The sequence below is a fragment of the Oncorhynchus masou genome, chromosome 1 (genome assembly GCF_036934945.1).
Source record: "Oncorhynchus masou masou isolate Uvic2021 chromosome 1, UVic_Omas_1.1, whole genome shotgun sequence".
NCBI lineage: Eukaryota > Metazoa > Chordata > Actinopteri > Salmoniformes > Salmonidae > Oncorhynchus > Oncorhynchus masou.
Window position 1 is genome coordinate 7,386,371 of NC_088212.1, and position 9,099 is coordinate 7,395,469.

At 41.5% G+C, this 9,099-nt stretch overlaps 1 long non-coding RNA gene across 1 annotated transcript; it reads left to right on the forward strand.

Moving 5' to 3' along the window:
* The first annotated feature begins 1,083 nt into the window (after positions 1-1,083).
* On the forward strand, positions 1,084-2,421 carry LOC135545418 (uncharacterized). Its single transcript, XR_010456464.1, has 3 exons — positions 1,084-1,653; positions 1,806-2,152; positions 2,272-2,421. It is a non-coding gene; the product is annotated as an uncharacterized LOC135545418 (long non-coding RNA).
* Positions 2,422-9,099: the final 6,678 nt, after the last annotated feature.

Sequence of the window (9,099 nt, forward strand, 5' to 3'; positions counted from 1 at the left end):
ACCTGTTTTGTGTTTAGGTTTGGTTGTGGGCTATTTAAACCCACATTTGTTTTGTGCTTGTTTCTCTGTTTGTGGTGTTTGATTATTCTTGTGGTTTCTTTTTCCTATCAGTCAGCCTGTTTGGTTGGACTGGGACTTTACGCTACCGTCTTCTGGTTATGTGGGAATATTAAAGATCCACATCTTTTCAACTACCCTGCTCTCTGCGCCTGACTCCTGCACTCACTACTTATTGAAGCCGTGACACCATGGTGCTGAAAAGAAAGCTCTGCTGTTGGACAGCTTTATGTCGACCCTAACAGTTTGTGGGCATCGTTTGTTAAAGTTATAGTGCAATTAATGTATTGTTTAGTGTTGTGTTGTGTAGTGGCTTTGCTGGCATTCAACTAAAACATTTTGGAGGAGTTTTCCCCACCAAGATGTACATGCTGCAATCACCACTGGGTGGGTGAATTATAACACATCAACCCTGTTACCTATAGAGAGACAGTCTAGAAATGTTTAAACCATTTACATGTGTTTGGTAAGCTTGCATTCCATTCCCCCAGTCACATGGGGATCTATGGTTGATTCTAAATGAAATAGTCAACTCTGTTACAGTCAACCCTGTCACTTTATTTGGCACTTAATAGGCACTTGCTATAGTATGTATTTGTTACTTTTGAGATGGGAAAACATGTTTTTTATTAAGCTGAACATGTGCTTTTTATGACAGAATGTTAGAATTAGGTGAAATAAAAGTTACACTCCCCAAGAGGTACTCAATTGGTGGAATGACCCAAGTACTGAACTGGAGGTGGGAGAGCTAACGATGCATCTACTGTTGCTCTCTCCTCAGACTCTTAGAGAAGCTATTTCAATCTGATATTTCTCCTATGGTCTAAAATAGATGTGTATAGAGGACTCCTCTCTAATATAACATGTCACACATTGTATCAAACTGATGGAATGTTAGGTGTCTCATTGAAAGTCTAACATCTACCATGACTACTGGATGTTTCAATTCTAATAAATAACAAAACAATCCACACCGTAACAACAATATTGCTTTTTTAATAACTGCTTTTATTAAAGAGTAAAACTTTGCAACCAAAATGACATCAAACATCACTGGCCTGACTTGAGCAGCTCTGCCCGGAGATGGAGCCAGCAACTTAGCTGCTACCGGTCCAGTCCAGGCTACCTGCAGACCTCCTCCCAGACCTCCTTTTCAGCACCTCCTTAACAGGAGAGGTGGTGGAAATGATCAGAGTTGCATTCAACTTGAATAAAGATGAGAAACTCTGGTTTGTGGAGCCACTGGTCTGAGGGGAGGACTTCTGTTTAAACCATTTCCATTTTTGGGATATTTTCTAGGACTGTAGAGGTGGTGATCAGAGATTAATTTAACTTGGATAAAGATGAGAGTCTCTGCTCTGGGGAGGAGAGTCACTGACCTTCAATGGTTTGTTGCCTGATAAAGAGGATACTTGCTGGCTTGAGGAGACTATAATGTTTTGAGGAGGAAATGTGGCTTGATGACTTAAAGAGGAGGAGGAATTATTGGCCGACACTTTTAATTACCAACGTAACCTCAGTGGAACTGTGGCTTCATCGAGTTCCAGCTCTAGGCAGACAGCACATCAGGAAGGCTGTAAGACATCACAGAGACAGGTAAGTATCTATATATTTACATGTGTGTTGCATGTACACTAAGACCTCACATTTGGATAATGTCATTTTTTAAAGTGACAACACATATATAAACAGTGTAAAACATGAATAGATGTTTAAACATTCTTTACCCCATCCTAATTTTCTTCCAGATGCTTGGCTTTTTCTTGGTCTTGGAGATTCGCTCTGATGTTTCAATCCCTTTTGGAGCTTCTAGATGCTGGCTGTCTGGCCCCTCCTGTTGGTTCTCTGGCCCCTCCTGCTGGTTCTCTGAACTCCCCTCCTGGTTCTCTGCCCATGCCTGTTGCCTCCTTGGCCCCTCCTGCTGGCCATCTCCAGATGCAACAGGCTCTTGGCTTACTTGTTGGCCTGTCGCCCACACCGGCAATTCCTGACCTTGGTTGTAGTCGTGGCTGTGTTGGGTGGTTGGACACCGGGTGATGTACTGGGTGCTGAACTTCTGGATTTGCTCATCAGCCTCCAGATTAATCTGCTCCAGGTACTTTTCCTTCATCTTCTCCCTCTCCTCCTTCAGTTGTTGATGAGTGTGTTTTTTAAGCAGGGACCGCTCTCTCCACTGCTTATTGAAATCCTCCATCTTCTTCCTTCTCTCCTCAGCCTTCAGCAGCTCCTTCCTCTTCTCCCTCTCTCTCTCTGCCCGGGTCATGGTGGATGTTAGCCTCGTGTGTCCAGGGATGGCTGGAAGGGGAGAAGAAGTAGAGTTTACATTCAACTTAGTGGATCTGGTATCAACTTAAATGTAATGGACACAGGGAATGAAGAATAGAAAACACAATTGGATCTCAATGATTCTTTACTTTTTCAGTTGAGCAAGGCATGGAATTTGTCAATAAAGTGCGATAATCCCCATCCAGAATTGACCTGGCCCTAAATTGAACATGAGTCCAGAATGGCACCTATTCTTTGTATAGTGCCAGGGCATATGTGATCGCTTAGGGCCCCATGGCCACTAGTAGCCCCCGGATCCCCCCATTTTTTGTGTGTGTTTTTTAGGAACTCTTTCTGGGTCTCTACTTAGTCTTGAGAGTTGGACTAGTAGATGACACAAGGTACCATTTAAAAACGTGGTTGTTACATCAGCAGTATTCTTCTTGTTATGTCAGTCAGTCACTCAATGAGCCATGTCAGCTAACATATTCTTTGGACAGTAGTTTTATATTGAAACAATGATGCAACATGATGACTGGTGTGGAACGTATGTGTGTAGAGGAGACTAAAGAGGATGATGTCATAAGTAGAGGGAAAACAGGTCTTACCTATGTGGACGATCTTATAGCCCTCCTCAGCCTCTCTCTGATACGTTCTCTCTATCTTTCTGAGGTTCCTCTTCTCCCACTTCTTATTTATCCAGCCCACAGCTCTCCTTCGGATACTTTTGTCAGGTGGGAGAATGTCCTCCTTGTCATCTTCCTTCTCCTCCTCCTCTTCAGTGCCCTCTAAGTCACCCCTCTTGTTCTCAAGGATCTCCCTTCCTTCCTCTTCTGACATCTCCTCTTTTTTTCTTTACCTCTAAAATCTTCTCTCTCTCTCTGATTAAAGATAAATGGCATTTAATGGCTCTCTTTCTCTGCTCCTCTCTCTCTCCTCTCTCTGCCTCTCCTCCTCTCTTAGTCTCAACATTTCTTTCTGTCTAGCAATTTCAATCTCTCGTTTTTTATCCTGCTCCTCTTGTTGTCTTGCCCTCTCCTGTTTTCTTTCCATCTCCAGCCGTCTTTCCTCCTTCTCCCTCCTGATTTGTTGTCCTCTTTCTATGTGTTCTCGTTCCCCCTTCAACACTTCTAACCTCCTCTCTTTACGCCTATTGAAGACTTCCCGTGCTTTTGCTTTAACATTAACTACTACATGTTTCTTCATGCTTACTTCCTTTCCTCTCTCTTCTCTTTCCCTGTACTCTTCCTCTGCTTCCTTAATCACTTCCTGCTTTTCTTCCATCTCTCTCTCCTGTTCTATCTCCAGTTCATTCTGTCCCTCAACTTCCGCCAAAATATTTTTCTGCCCCTCGTTTCTTCTTCCTGCTTCCTCCCTTTCTCTCATAATCATATTTTCTCTCTCCATCTCTTTCTGTTGCTGATCTTTTAATTCCATTTCTCTCTGATTCTCATTGTCTTTCTCCCTTTCTTTCTCCTTCTCCTTTTGTTTCTGTCTCTCCTCTTGTTGTTGTCGTCTCTGTATCTCTTCTATCTCTCTCTGTCTCTTGTTCTCCCTCTCTCTTCCCTCCTTCTCCATGTCAATTTGCTTCTGTTTCCATATATCTTCTTCTTGATCTCTCTCAAACTTTCTCTTTCTCTCATCTTGTTGTTGTCGTCTCTCATTCTCACCCATCTCTCTCTGTCTCTCTTCTTCTCTTTCTTCCTCTTCCATCTCTATTTGCTTCTGTTTACATCTTTCTTCATCGTTCTCTCTTTCAATCTGTCTCTGTCTCTCTTTCTCCATTTCTCTTTCTTCCTTTTCCATCTCTATTAGCTTCTGTTTACATCTTTCTTCTTCAATCTCTCTTTCAATCTCTCTCTGTCTCTCTTCTTCTCTTTCCATAATTTTCTGTCTCTTCTCCATTCTCTTCCTTTTGATCTCTCTCTGTCTCTCTTTCTCCCTTTCTCTTTCTTCCTCTTCCATCTCTATTTGCTTCTGTTTAAATAGTTCTTCTTCAATGCTCTCTTTCAATCTTTCTCTGTGTCTCTTCTTCTCTTTCCATAATTTTCCGTCTCTTCTCCATTCTCTTTCCTTTTGATCTCTCTCTGTCTCTCTTTATCCATTTCTCGTTCTTCCTCTTCCATCTCTATTTGCTTCTGTTTACATTTACATCTTCTTCTTCAATCTCCCTTTCAATCTCTCTCTGTCTCTCTTCTTCTCTTTCCATAATTTTCCGTCTCTTCTCCATTCTCTTCCTTTTGATCTCTCTCTGTCTCTCTTTCTCCCTTTCTCGTTCTTCCTCTTCCATCTCTATTTGCTTCTGTTTAAATCTTTTCTTCTTCAATCTCTCTCTGTTTCTCTTCTTCTCTTTCCATAATTGTCTGTCTCTTCTCCATTCTCTTTCTTTTGATCTCTCTCTGTCTCTCTTTCTCCATTTCTCGTTCTTCCTCTTCCATCTCTATTTGCTTCTGTTTACATCTTTCTTCTTCAATCTCTCTTTCAATCTGTCTCTGTCTCTCTTTCTCCTCTTCCATCTCTCTTTCTTCCTCTTCCATCTCTATTTGCTTCTGTTTACATCTTTCTTCTTCAATCTCTCTTTCAATCTGTCTCTGTCTCTCTTTCTCCCTCTCTCTTTCTTCCTCTTCCATCTCTATTTGCTTCTGTTTAAATAGTTCTTCTTCGTGCTCTCTTTCAATCTTTCTCTGTGTCTCTTCTTCTCTTTCCATAATTTTCCGTCTCTTCTCCATTATCTTTCTTTTGATCTCTCTCTGTCTCTCTTTCTCCATTTCTCGTTCTTCCTCTTCCACCTCTATTTGCTTCTGTTTACATCTTTCTTCTTCAATATCTCTTTCAATCTGTCTCTGTCTCTCTTTCTCCCTCTCTCTTTCTTCCTCTTCCATCTCTATTTGCTTCTGTTTGCATCTCTCCTCTTCTTCTTCTCTCTCCATCTCCTTCTTCTTCTCATCTTCTTCTTGTCTCTGTTTTGGTGTTTTCTCCGTTCTCTTTCTTTCTCCCTCTTTCTGTTTGTTGTGCTCACCCTCCATCTTCTCCTCCAAGTCCATTTGGTTCTGTTTCCCTTTATATTTGTCTGTTTCCATATTTTCTAATTCTATCCGCTGTTCCTTGATTTTCTTGAAGAGTTCCTCCAATTCAGACGTATTTTTGTCATTAATGAGGGCTGTCTCCATCTCCATCTCTCTCTCCACTCTATTTTTCATCTCCTCTTCACTTCGTCTCCAATCATTTTCTCTCTCTCTGTCTCTATCAAATGTTCTCTCTGGTTGAGTCTCGTCTTTCAATCTAATCTCTTCTTTCATTCTCACAACCTCTCTGTCTAACACTAGTACATTTTGGTTAACCTGTTTCACTCTCTCATTCTGTCTTCTAAACGCTTCTTTCGCTCTTTCAAATTTGATTTTGTATTGAATCTCTTTTGTTGTCATATCTTCTTTCAGTCTCTCAACCTCTCTCTCTAACTCTTTTACCTTTTCGTTAACCAGTTTGACTTTCTCATTCTCTCCAATACGCATGTCTCTTTCTCTTTCAAATATGATTTCCTTCTCAATCTCTTTCAATCTCTCAATCTCTCGTTCTAACGCTTTTATCGTTTCTTCTGCCTGTTCCACTTTCTTCTTCATTTCTTGTCTTTCCAGTTCTGCTTTTCTCTTCCTTTCCATCTCCCTTTCTCTCTCTTCTTCCCTCTCTCTTCCTGTCTCAATAGGTTTGTTGTTCCAGGCCAGTCTTGGTCGCTGATCCTCCATGACTTTCTGCCATAACCTCAATCTCTCAATCTCTTGCTTCATTTTAAAAGGTACAATTAGTGATAACCTATTACCAAGACATACTTTCAAAGGATTTGCAGAGAATTATACACAGAAATACAACCTAGAGCTAGGTAATTGAATCAAACACTGGACAACATCAATAGCAGGGTCATTTTGATCAATTCATCTGGACAATTCATTGTCAATTAATGATTAACATGGTTGTCAGAAGGTGAATTCACCAATTTGAAAAAAGAGCGTTAAATGACTTATGTAATGTCAATTAATGTATTGACATGGTTTGAAAAATTATGAGACATTTCATGGAATCAATTATGTCCAAAATGTGTACAAATACAAACACACAACCTTCTTGCCCATTCAGTTAGGGGTTTGAGAAATTCCTGTTACAATTTGTGTGATGTTACAACAATGTTTTCTCTGATGTTTATGCTTGTAGAAATTATTCCTACAAATGATGCTTCACTAATGCAGTTATTTACAACCTGCACAGATACAGTTATCAACAACAACAACAGTAATGACGTTAATAAGGAAGTGGATATTCAACCGGCAGAAGAAAGGCAGAGGGGTTGAGATAAATGAAGGTTAGGTTCAGGACCTAGGGTTGGGTTAAGGTAAAGGTTAGGTATAGTTTCAGTGAGGTTAAGGTAAGGGTTAAGGAAAGGAATAAAAGTTAACATTGGGTTAGTGTACCGCTGTCTGCCACTATTCATTTTCAGCTGGGTAAATATACACTGCCTTTTAATAATAACAATGACATGTCTTACGTGGGCCAGTTGTAGGTCCACCATCAGTAGATCCAGCAGTTGTTTGAGTCTGTGGATCTCCTGCAGTTTTCTCTGGTGCTCCATTGCTTCTGTGGCTCTCTCTGCTTCCCTCTGTCTCTCCACTTCCCTCTGTCTCTCTGCTGCTCTCTGTCTCTCTGCTTCTCTCTGTCTCTCTGCTTCTGTCTGTCTCTCTGCTTCTCTCTGTCTCTCTGCATCTCTCTGTCTCTCTGCATCTCTCTGTCTCTCTGCCTCCCTCTGTCTCTCTGCCTCCCTCTGTCTCTCTGCCTCCCTCTGGCTCCCTCTGGCTCTCTGCCTCCCTCTGGCTCTCTGACTCCCTCTGGCACTCTGCCTCCCTCAGTCTCAGGATCTCAGCCTTCCACTCTTTCATGATACCCCTTTCTACTCTTCTTCTCCTCCTTTCATCTTTTAAAAGGGCTCGGAGATGGTCTGTCTCAGACTGTAATTGTTCAATTATCTTGTCCTTCTCCGTTCCACCATTCCTCTTCTTCTTTCCTCCTCCCAGAGGCAGACTTGAAGTCTGTCCATCTCCTTCTTCTGGTTTCGGATCGTTCGATCCTTCCCCATCAACTCAAGCATGTGGGCTTCCTTCTCTGTACAGGTCTTCTTCTCTTCTCTTGGGAAGTAAACCTCCATCTCTGCCTGCTTGTAGCTGGGAGCAAAGTAATGTCAACACATTACTTAGGAAGTGAACTCAGACAATTTACTACAATATTAAAATAATAATTCAAACTTCTGCTCAATTTAACTGTCTTTAATAACACAAGTCACACAACTGTGACTTACAGTACGTGAATGTGATGAGTTGACTGTCCATGATGGCCAGAGGTGGGTCATGTGTCACTCTGGTCCAGGGCGTTACGTACAGCTTGCAGACACTGAGCCTTCCTTCAGCAAGCCACACATAATGCCCTGGACCACAGCTAGGTTATGTGATGAATGACTTACAGACTGTTCCACATGATAGGAGGGGGTAAGAAGACAGTCCCAGTAGGAGACGGAGATCGTCCAGAAGAAGAAGAGCTGTCCATCTCCTCAGAGACTGCAGGAAAGGTCTACAAGTTTTATTTCTGGAAAATAAAGAGATGCCTTCGTTCAGCAACAATGTGTGTTTCTATGTTTCTGTCACTACATGGTGCCATTGTACACAACATTTACTCACCAGGTCAGTGAATTCAGAAACAGTCTTCAGAGTTGAGTCCTCAAGCTCTAGCCTACAACCCATCATGCATCAGCACAACTAATATAATAATACCTCATCACAACTTCATAATCACAGTACACCTGGATTGTGTTCACAAAGTGTTTCAGGGTAGGAGTGCTGATCTAGGATCAGGTCGCCTCCTGTCCATCAAAACGTATTCAGTTTAATTTAAAAGACCAAACTGATTATTGATCAGCACTCCTTCTATGAGACTTTGTGAAAGAACCTTTCTGGAAATGCTGGCTAGACTGTACACAGACAACTCAGATAGTCCGACAGACAGACAGAAGAGTAGATACAGATGGAGTGATTGATAGCAACATAAATAACTAAGCGGATGGTTAATGTATTGTAAACTTTTGTAAATATTTGACTCACCTCAAATCACACGTGTCAAACCTCAGTTTTAGCGTTGAACCGAATAATATCTTCGGCATTAACTTTCTCTGTTCTGGAACTGTATTGTTGCGTCATTTGAAACGCTTGAGCGTCATAATCCGTTCACCGCTCCTGCTTGATTGACAGCTAGGGGTTCTCCTGCGCATCAGTGTCCAAAAGTCGATAATGTTTAGCTACTCATAATTGATAAAGACATTTATAACTATTTTCACTTGACTTTTATTTCGTGTATTTTTGCCTAAGGTTATTTGTGTGATTTGTCTTTGTTGGGCCTAAAGTTCAATGAAATAAATCCACGTTGTCTTTATTTATTATTTATGCAGTGAGGATTCACCCCTTTAATAATGATGTTGTAATTTATATACAAAAAACGTTGTTCTGAGCTCAACAAGCAGTAGTAGCCAAATCATAGAGCCAGATTAATGGCTACAAACAAAACAGAAAGATCCGTTCAAAAAGAGCCGTTCGTTCGTGAACGACACATCACCACACTGTTGTTCTCCACCATTTCGTATCGTGAGCTGGAGGAGCGTTCGTCCAACTTCTCATCCAAGTAAATGGCAGCGGCGCATCATCCATCCGCTGAACTCCCAAGGGACTGGGAGGATAGTTCACGATG